This window comes from Heteronotia binoei, chromosome 5, assembly GCF_032191835.1.
Source record: "Heteronotia binoei isolate CCM8104 ecotype False Entrance Well chromosome 5, APGP_CSIRO_Hbin_v1, whole genome shotgun sequence".
Lineage (NCBI taxonomy): Eukaryota > Metazoa > Chordata > Lepidosauria > Squamata > Gekkonidae > Heteronotia > Heteronotia binoei.
Genome location: NC_083227.1, coordinates 143,337,992 through 143,349,106, shown reverse-complemented (window position 1 = coordinate 143,349,106; position 11,115 = coordinate 143,337,992). Strand labels below are relative to the sequence as shown.

Here is an 11,115-nt window from a genome sequence, read left to right as displayed (position 1 = left end):
ATGTAAGGACACTGTGTGGTCAGGGTATTTTAAGAAAATATTTATCTTCCTTTAAGGGACATCTTCATTTTAATTCACACAAAATAATTCCGATATTAAAATGAAGACAAAAGATTGTATGGATGGAGTTTAAAATCTTAGTTTATATATCGATCTCAGTAGGAAACATGGAATTCTAAATTTCAATATTTCTGATAACAGCTGCTACCATAAATTTGAGTCCATTCACAAATTAGAAACTGTGGTCCTCCAGGGCTGATCAAGGGTGTAGATTTCATAACCCACAAGAGATGCTAATTTTCTGCCCCTAAGCATTCCCCCCCTGCTCTAAACAAGATGATTACATTTTGCATTGTACCTTTGCATCCTGACTCCCTTCTTTGCAACAACCCTTCCACTTTCTAACTGGGATATATGGGCTTAATGCCAGTCCCCTCTAATTTGTGGAGTGTTGAGAACAAAAATTCTATTTTGTGAGCCAAAAGAGCTACAAATATTAAAGTTGTGAGTGAGCCTGAACTCATTCGGGACAACAGGAGCTATAATCAACAGTGGTTCTGAGCTCACATGTCAATCCCACTATTTCCCCATATCACCATAGTGCTATCTTATGAGGAAAGACAGCAATCAGTAAATCAGGTTGATCCATTTTACATTTCAGTTGCAGCACCTTAATTACAGAACAGTGGCAATACCAACTGCCTAGCCCTCCATGATGGTAGACCTGGCCTCCAGAGAGCAGCTTTGCCATGGTTGTCTTCTACTGTGTAGACCTGGTCACTAGAGAACAGGTCTACCCACCACTATCTTCCATGGTGGTAGACCTGGCTGCCAGAGGACAGGTCTACCTCCTCCAGTCCACTATGGGGGTAGTCTTGGCCTCTGGAGAACAGGCCTACCCACCTTTGTCTTCTACAGCACTAGAGAATAGGTCTACCAACCTTTGTCTATCCAAAGGTCTACCCACCTTTGTCTACTCTGGCTTTCTAATTCACATATGCTCATTAATCAAATACATGCAGATTTTCAACTTCTCCTTATATTCAGAAGCAAACCAAGTAACAAAACTGAAAAAATGGTGATTCCTGCCCCCCTCAATTGTTCAGACTTCATCAATTTAAATTTTAAAAAGAGAACCCTGCTTGGCACTTAACTATGCCCCTACAGGGCCATGGTTTACCCTGTCAATAGTATGTTTAAATTGTGCCTAGCTTTCACACTCCTTCCTGCTCAGTCTTCCCATGCTTCAGACCTTAGATCAGTCATCAACCCTCATCCCACCCCATTAGGCAGTTTGGATGTAAGTGAGCCAATGGAAACAGCTCTTCCCTTTCCCCTCATATGACTGCTGCAAAAGAAAGCCCTGTTTCTTCATGGCCATGCACTCAGCCAAAATGCTGTGCACTAAGGGCTAAAAATTAGTGCCAGTGCATGCTAGGACACTTTAGTGGGAATACTACTCAGTGCCTTCCATTCCTACTTGTATCCGGTGAAGGGAGCTTTGACTCTTGAAACCTTGTACCCAGAAGATCCTATTGGTCTCTAATCTAGTTCTTCTACTGCAGACCAACATGCCTACCCTCATGAAACCTTACCTGGAGTGCAACGCCTTACCTGGAGCTCAACGACTTAGCGACGGTAATCCATGCTACGGTCACCTCAAGAATAGATCACTGTAATGCTCTCTACATGGGGCTACCCTTGACGCTAACCCGGAGACTACAGCTAGTGCAGAACACTGCGGCACGGCTGCTAATGGGGCTGCCGCGACGGGAGCACATTCAGCCAATGCTGAGAGAGCTGCACTGGTTGCCTGTTGTATTCAGAGTTCGCTTCAAGGTGTTGGTATTAACCTTTAAAGCCCTCTATGGTCAGGGACCTGCCTATCTACAGGACTGCCTTTCCCCATATATCCCCCAGAGAGCACTGTGATCAGGGACAAAAAATCTGTTGTCCCCCCCTGGCCCAAGAGAAGCCAGGCTATGTGTAACGAGATCCAGGGCTTTTTCGGTGGCAGCGCCAGAACTTTGGAACACCCTCCCAGAAGCTATAAGGGCCCTGTGGGATTTATCTGCGTTCCGCAGGGCCTGTAAGACCGAACTGTTTAAACAGGCTTTTGTGATCTAACTGAAAAAGGGCTGCCACTGGACACCGGTGGGTCTGATCATAGTTAAGAAGTCAATACCGCCTATACTGGATTGAAATAGCGCTATAGAATGGTTTTAAAGTTGATGTAAATGATGGTTTTATATGTTTTATTGGATTGATTGTTTTATAATGTTGTAAGCCGCCCTGAGTCCGCTTGCGGAGAGGGCGGGATATAAATGAAAAGTAATAAATAAATAAATAAATGAAACTACCATGTAGTTTGAAAATTTCACTCAAGGATCCGACACACAAAGCCATGTGACATATACAGCATGAATCTGACAGAACATATTCTTCCAAAACATTAGCTTCCTGTCAAATATAACTTCACTTCCTGCATTTGAATTGTTGAAAAACGAACAGGCAATGACAAGTGAGTGTTTAAAAATAAAATGTGAAAACAAATATTTTTTTACAGCTATGAGCAGCTAATGGTGGCAAAAGCCAATGTGATCTTGGGCAAAATGAAAAACAGATATTGATTCAAGTTATACCTTACAGTCTAATGCACATTGTAAAGTTCTTTGTTGAATTTTATGAGTATGCTTTATATGTTTATTGTTTTATTCCCCATGTATGATTTTTGCTAGTCTCTTTGAGCCACTTGACTGAGAATGCAAAATGAAATAATGCATATGAAACAAAAGAAACTACTAGGGGAAAGCAACAAGAAAATAGGCAGGTCTCTTAATGTCATACGGGAGAGCGTACATAATTCCAACTGAAATTACTTCTAATTGATTCTGGGAGGAGAAGGGTTTCATGGCAACAGGTAGCCCAATGGATAGCTAGAGAGGAACCAAGCGGCCTGACTAGCACAATTAATCACTTAGTTCCTTCCTGCCTATGACTGACTCTTTCACCTGCCATTTCACCTGGTAGCCTTTATTAATACTAAACACAGAGTCCAGATGCTTCTGGAATATTTCCAGAGGAAAATGAAAACTAGCATTGCAAGAATGTTAGGTCTCTGGCATATGTTGGCAAGCTGCAAATGTTGCCATGAACGTGTTTGACTTACTGTGTTCAAAAATGGCAGTCAGGTATGAGCCAATTACCTGTGCCTGTTGAATGCTTTTGTGGTGTTTTGTTTTGCAACCAAAAAGTAGGGTTTTATTAAAATACAGCTTTTATTTGTGATTGATTTCATCAATGATTTATATGATTGTGGTTGATCCCACTGACTATTTAAAAAATTGCTCGCTAAAAGAACAGTCATGTAGTGAGACTGGGGAGGCAGAGGAACACCTCAGTTGGGATGTGTGAGAATGTGCATGTGTGAAAAGCCAACTGCATTGCATTGCATTGCATAGTTAGAAAGGAATATGATGGAACAACCGGTTGAACAGCCAGGAACAGATAAATGAACAATGATTCATTTATTCTTGAAAAATCAGCTTCCTGTTCATGATGGTTAAACTAGATGTGAGCTAACATGGAGCAAGTTAAAGTATCCCTGCTTCTGATTGCCCTTAAATCTTTCTCTGCCTCCTTTTGTTACCCTCAGTCAGCTCTGATAGTGATAGCATTCAAAAACTTGCATTGCCTTTCAAGAGCACTAGTGTTCCTACCTGTCCAAATATTGATAAAGATGATAACTTTTGCGGGCATTAGACTGTAAGCATGAGAAATAGTGCGATGAAATGGCTAACGTCAGACTAGAAGGTGTCCAACTCTAAACTGGAAAATCTCCAAATTCTTGGAGATTCAGGGGCTGCCATTTTCTTTAGAAGGACTAATGTCTACTTTCTGCCCTGAGGTCCTTGGAGAAAGGATGAGATATCAGTTAGATGCACAATTCCTGATCCAACAAATAAGCAAGCAATAGCCATAACATTTTAATTTACTTATTTAAAGGGATATTTTTAATAGCAGGAACTCCTGTGCATATTAGGACACCCCCCTTGCCAATCCTCCAAGAGTTTGCAGGGCTCTTGCTACAGCATCTACTGTAAGCCGTTGGAGAATTAGCTACATCCTATTAGGGGTGTGTAGCCTAATATGCAAAGGAGTTCCTGCTACAAAAAAAGTCCTGCTTAATTTATTTATAATATTGATAGCCCACTATTTTTTCTTGGACTCAAAGTACCTAACAAAGCAACATTCCCACTATAATGATATAATAATCATTAATTAACCAGCTAAAAAAATACATTTTTTTAAGCACGCAGAATAAAACAAACACAGTGTACTGGTGCAACTTCCCCAGGAGGCAAAGAATGTGGTTCAGCAGGGCAGGCCACAGACAAGGTTGCAGAGAGTAACTGGAGTCCCATCCAAAATCAGGGGTTCCCGAGAGCAGGTTTACCAAAGTCCAGCCTATGGTCACAGAGCTCCAGGCAGCAAGTCCAGACCAAGGTCAGGGATTCCAGAAAAGTCAGTTGTCCAGTCCAAGACTGCAGCAGTCCAATAACAGCTAGGCTGATGGCTCAGTACCTTTGTTATATCCACAAACTGTTGCTTCTCCTAGCTGAATTTATATCCAAGTCTTAACAAGCTAAACTCCCAGCCAATTTCTTGGCAAATTTCTTGGCAGTCATCCTGAAACTACTCATTCATCTCTTCAACTGACGGTTGATGACAAGCCATGAGTCTGGCACTTCTTCTCCTTTCTTGAAACTCTAAGCATCTGTGACGGTGTTGGCACTGCAAAGGTGTTGGTGATCTAGGTGGGCTGGGAATGGCTTCTGGATATTTATTTACTGTTTCAGAACTATAAAGTGTGGAAGGTCAGAGGACAGGAGTGATGGCCCCTTGAAGTGTGGGTGGCCAAAAATAGCCAGGTCAAACCTAATGGCAAAGCAGGAGCAGCTGGGGGTAGACAGAAATTGTGGGGAGGGAGATTTAAACTGCATCTGCTAAGCATAAGGGCTGAGGGGAAGGAGCTTTGCTGCTTGGATCCTATCCAGTGAAGCACCCAATGAACCCTCAGAAAAGTCATTTAAAGGGAGATGCTTCAGGACATCCACAACACCTTTGGTGCCACAGACTCTTGCTCCACATTGGCTGCTCCACTGGCCCTGAGCTGGAAGTCCACTGGCTATTCTGCATCCACTGTGAGTTCGCTATGGGACTATGTTAGATAGTACTGGCTTACTTAAATAAAATGTCTTCCTGCAGCAAGGCCAACTCCAAGATCTCATAATTTCATTACACAAGGCTTTGGCTCCATTTCAGCTGTAGGCTGTGACTCCTGATCAGCCAGTAAACTGAACTCTTGTTGCTTTCCTTCTGGCTGTTCAATTACAGGCTGAGAACTAGCTGCAAGTAGCTCTTTGTCAGAGAAATCTGAGCCCTCACTCAGCACAGACTGACTTGTGACACACAGTCAAATCTGCCAAAACAATTTACTGTCCATCAAATGCTCTTTGAAAAAATAATGAGTGACACACTTTCCTGAATATGGAAAGTGAAAATACCCTTCATACCTGCTCTGTTCAACCATTTCAAAGGATTAGTCCCATCACAGAAAAGCTTGCAAGCTGACTATTGCTGGATGGATAAACCTGAGGTATAGCACCCCAAGGAAAAGACTGCCTGATGAGCACAGCTGGCACCCTTATCATCTACCCCCTGTATTAAACCAGGAGCTTCTGCATGCAAAACAGATAAACCTTTTTCAGTGGGATCGCATTACAGAATACCACATACACAAAAGCAGGAACCATAGTCCAACAGCACTACAAGTTTCTGCAGCATGAGAAGGATGGTTGAATAAGATTCCCCTGGCTTATCTAAAAAGCCCTTTCATCACAAGGAAGAGAAAAAGAAAGAAGGAATGGAGAACAATGCGGCTGTAGAGGCAGCAACCATCAGAGATAAAAGGGGATTTTTTAAAAAACAACAACAAACAAACCCAGCCTCTAATGCACTAACAGCTAGACCATAAGCAAGCAGCTCCCTCTAGTCATAATTCCAGCATTAAACTTCCTATAGCCGTGAGGGAAACACATTCATTTTGTGCTGTATTTTCATAATATTGCCATAATGTAATGTAACCACAAAATTCTCACTGCTACACTAGTATTTCCATGGAGAGCATAAGCATATGGTGATGCATTAATGCTAGCAGATGGTAAGAAATGGAAGGTTCATTTGAGAATTCTACGAAACACATGGACTGCAGGCTTGGGGCAGAACAGTGGACCATTTAGACAATGACTAAAGTAGGCTGAGCTTCTCAAGTGTCACTGGTCAGTAAGTAAACTCTTCACTGTCTGTGTATTTTGACATTTAACGCAAAGAAAACTGGGGTGTTAATACAAACTTTTAAGAAAAAAAAAACATTTTCATAGCAGCTACAGGCAATACTCAAGTTTGACAGAAAACAATGGGAATTCCTCCAGGTAAATAAATTCTGTCCAGGGTTTGTACTCCCAAAGTCTTGTTCTCCGAACTAAAATTTTGTAGCGAGGAATGAGTATATCTAGATTGCCATGGCTTCCAATTCCTTCATTGCATGCCTTTTCCCCTCCTCTTTATTAGAACTGCACATTTCTAAAACATTTTCTCTTTGTGATTATCTGCTTTGATCCTGCACATTGGTTATGATCTTTGCAGTTTTTAAAAGCCTGTCCTGCACTGATTGCACTCTGTATATAGGGGTTGTTTTTTTTTTTTTGTGGGAAGCATTTAGTATTCGGGAGCAGTCTCTAATTAAATCAAAGATAATCTAATCACCTTGATTTAATTGGATTGGTGTTATTGTCATTGGATTCAATGTGTATTTTTGCATGGAGTTGTTGAAGAAGAAATTGACACTCACAAAACAAATAGAACAGCATCCAGACACCTTATCCCTCATCAATTTGTGGTTAAAACTTCAAACTTATCACCCATTTTGGACATGATTAGGAGCTGATATAGTTTTCTATTACTTTCAGAGCAATCCGGTGTGTGTGGGGGAGCACTCTGGGAGCAAACTTACCCCATGTTGGTGTATGTCTCACATCAGTATAAATCTCAGTTATGTTGGTGTAACTGGCACTTACATCAGTGCAGGCATGCTGAGACACCCCGTTGCTCACTGATGCAAGGGCACAGTGTCTGGCCAGCAGTGCAACTGAGGTGTAGACTCCTGTGCTGCTGTGATTGAGGCCAGTGTTGGGGGCGCAGTCAGAATTAATCAGCTTCCTAAGTCCCTTCAGCCTGGGAATGCCCTCTGCTCAAGGCAGAAAATTACACCAACATAAAACATATAGTTCATAGGATCCATGGATTCCATGAAGTATTCCCCTGCTGCTGTATCCCTGCCCATTAGACTTGGAGGGGCTCGTGATGCTGACTACATTCTTGGCCAATCCCCTCCCTCCCCAGGGTGGCCAATCCCCCTCCCCAGCACCCAATCACAGCCCCCTCACCCTACATAAAATTCCACCAGGACATTGTACAACTCATGCCTTTTTTGAGGTCTGTTTCCTGAACCACCTCTCCTGTATCGGTAGGGTGCATGGGATGGGACTCTATTTCAGAGCTCCCTGTCATACAGACTTAGAGCACAGGGCTGCTTTTGTAGACTATCAGGACAAGACATCCATGGCTGAGGCTGGCATGGCACTAGTTTTACTGTCTTGCAGGTGGAGATACAACAGAGATGCTTTAGGGTGCGGCAAGTCCCACACGCTTTACTCAGTCAGCTGTTCAACCCAGATTACTTTTCTGAGAATAAGAAGCTTTGTAGGTGTAGACAGGCCTGCAATTGGTGCCAGGAAAACCATCCAAGATTAGAGGGGGTTGAAAGGTGGTATTAACTGAGGGGTGGCAGGAAAGGTGGTTCAGGAAACAGGCCCAATTTGGTCTGAGGTGCTGCTTTGGTTGTTGGACCACTATCCTAATACGGTGGGTGCAGTTTATTTGGAGGCAGGATTTAAGGTTGATTTTAGAATTCTTTATTTTGGTCCTATGCATGTTTATAAAGCAAGACATTTGAGATCCATTTTGGGTTTAGAGCAAGTAGTTACAGATAAGTTAGCCAAGGAAAGAATGGAAGACAGCATTGCTGGGCCTTTTCCTATGGTTCCATTAAAAATTCTTAGGATTTCTCCATTAGGAATAGTTGCAGCCTCAGAGGAATACAGGATTATACAGCATCTATTTTACCCGAAGGGCAAGTCAATTAATGATGGAATACCTGATGAGCTTTGCTCTGTTCAGTATGCATCTTTTGATGCAGCAGTAGTTATTGTTAGGTCTTGTGTCCCAGGTGCAATGATCGGAAATTGTGATATAATGTCTGTTATAATCTACCTGGTGGATTTCATTTTATTAGGTTTTCAGTTTGAGAGGCAGTTTTACTTTGGCAGGGCATTGCTCGTGGGTTGCTTGATATCTTGCTCAGCTTTTGAGCATTCCAGCACCACGCTTGAGAAAGAAGCATCTGATAAAGTCTCTCATTACCTGGCCAATTTATTATATGTGGGCCCAAGGGGTTCTGATGAATGCGGCCATTTTGTGGCTAATTTCAAGGAATTGGTGCATGAATTAGGAATTCCTTTGGCCAAAGAAAAGACTGAGAGCCCTGAACAATGCCATACATTGGGGGAGGGGGTATAAAAACAGGTATTAGAAGAGTGCTTTGTTGTTTGCCTGAAGTTGGACTGGCATAGAGTGCTGTTGAGGGAATTATGTGATAGTCACAAGGTTACACTGAAGCAGATGCAGGTAGTGATAGGGCATCTTCATTTTGCTTGTAGGATTATAGCCCTAGGGAGGAACTTCTGTACAATGACAAATGCTACCAGGGGAGCTAGGTGTGCTCATTGCAAGATTAGAGTCACAGGTCAGATTAAGGCAGATGCCCATGTCTGGTTGTATTTCCTTCAAGAATTTAGTGGTCTGTTTTGTTGGAGAATGTATTAATTAGCTCGGCATGATTTTCAGGTGCATTCAGATGCCAGGGGGTGGGGCATGGCTTTGGAATCTATTTTCAGAGCCATCATTGTGCTCATCATTGGCCTGCAGAGTGGGAGCATGAGGGCGTCCTTAGGGACTTCACCTTTTTTAGAGATTCCCCCCCACAGTAGTGATGATGTATATCTGGGGTAATGTTTTAAGGAATTCAATAGTATTATTCTAGTGTGCTGATAGTGCCGTAGTTCAGGTTATTAACTGGCAAACTTCCAAGAGTATCAGGATTTGCTGGCTTTGTGGGTCTTCATTTTGCACTGTTTAGACTTTAATATTTTGTTCAAGATTAGGCATGTTCCATGTTTGGATGATGGCACCGCTGATGCTTTGTCTTGGTTTTAGAACAATTTATTATAATGTAATATATTGTAATTTTTATATAATCATTGGTTGTTAAAGATTAATACACATACATTACATTTTCTCCACCCCTCCTCCCTTTTCGTGACCCCCGGCAGTGCAGGTTTTACCCCCTTTACAAACCGTTCCCTATTGCTATTTTATTTAATTTGTTAGAAGGTAATAAACTCTATCTATTAAAGAATCTTTCTTAATAAAGAAAAGACATTAAAAATATATTTGTAATTCAACTTGATAGTAGTCCTTTTTAGTCCTTCACAAAGAAACGAAAAATATATGATCCAATAATCTCATTTTTTATATATACTGTAATCCATATAAAGTTGTTTTTAGAGATGCTCTGTCTTGATTTTAGGAAAACCACTTCCAGGAACTGCTCCAGGCATGGATGTTGCCAGTGCCAAATGAGCTATGGGCTCTTGGCAGTTTGAGGCATGGTTGACAGTGATGGTGGCCTTAGCTCCAGGTACATGGACAACTTACACTAAGCAGCATCTAGAGGGTTTTTTTTTTTTTTCATTTAGGGAAGATTCTGGATTGGTTCAGATCTAGCTTATGCCAGTGGAGCATCTCCAGAGGTTTTTGGCAATGCTGAAAGGCAGAGGTTTAGCAGTTAGGACCATTAAAGGTTATGTGGCTGCCCTGGCTTAATTTACAGCTTGTTATCTAGAACAAGACAAAAGTATCACCATCCAGCACTTCAAGGCCTTTTGCAGGATCCAGTGGAGAAAATCTGTAGGCCAACACAAAGCACAGCTGCTTCAATTCATTATCCAATCAGTTCTCCAGGCTTAACAAGGAGAGCAAGGCTTCAAATCAAAACATCTACCCATACGAGATAAAAGTCTGCCTCCAACCGCCAGCAAAACATGTTTAAAAACACATTTAAAAGTTCTGTAATAAGTCACTCAAGATAAAAGGCCAAGGACATATCTAAAACAAATAAAAATACAGAGCTCTATGAGTCCACTTCCATCAGGCAGCTGTCATGTTTTGCTGAACATGTACTAAAATTGGAATGAAAGAGAGAAGATCAGCATGGAACCTGTTCAAAGATGACATGCAAATTCGTGAAGCACTGTGTTTTTACAAACAATACTGGTTAAAATTGATATTTTTTTTTTGTTTGCAATTTATAGAAGCTGTTATTTGCTTTAGGTGCTGAAACATTGTAGATGTGAACACAACTTAGAAATAATTGAGGATTTTCAAATCTGAAAATGTTTTGCTATAATTCTGGTAATGAAACCTTTTTTGCTTAAAATGTGGAGGGGGGGGAGAGAGAGAATAACAGCAAGTTTTGAGACTTTCCTGATCTGGTTCCACTCATGTGATTGTAGAAGTGGTTTTTTTTTTTTTTTTTAAACTGCTAGTAAAATGATACTACTCACAGGAATGAAATGCAAGAAAGGGAACAAAGAAAACAAACTGGATAAACCAGCCGACAGCAACGCCATTTGGCTGGGGAGCCGCCTTTGCCCTCTCACATGGAGGGAGAGGCATACCTTCATGGCCGTAGCCACATCCGGGTGCTTGGGGAGGAGGCAGGGGCTAATGTACTTACAATCAGCCCCACCTCCCCTTCAGTCATCTCAGGATCGCAACCCACCCTCCCGCCCTGTTAGCAGTGCAGGCTTCTGTTAGTCGCCTCCTTGAGGAGAGGCCAACTAGGAATTTTCACCTCTTTCGAATTGGCACAGG

The 11,115-nt window shown here is 41.9% G+C and overlaps 1 pseudogene; it reads left to right on the top strand.

The window, feature by feature from the left end:
• The first annotated feature begins 10,404 nt into the window (after positions 1–10,404).
• Positions 10,405–10,504, top strand: LOC132573083 (U6 spliceosomal RNA; annotated as a pseudogene).
• Positions 10,505–11,115: the final 611 nt, after the last annotated feature.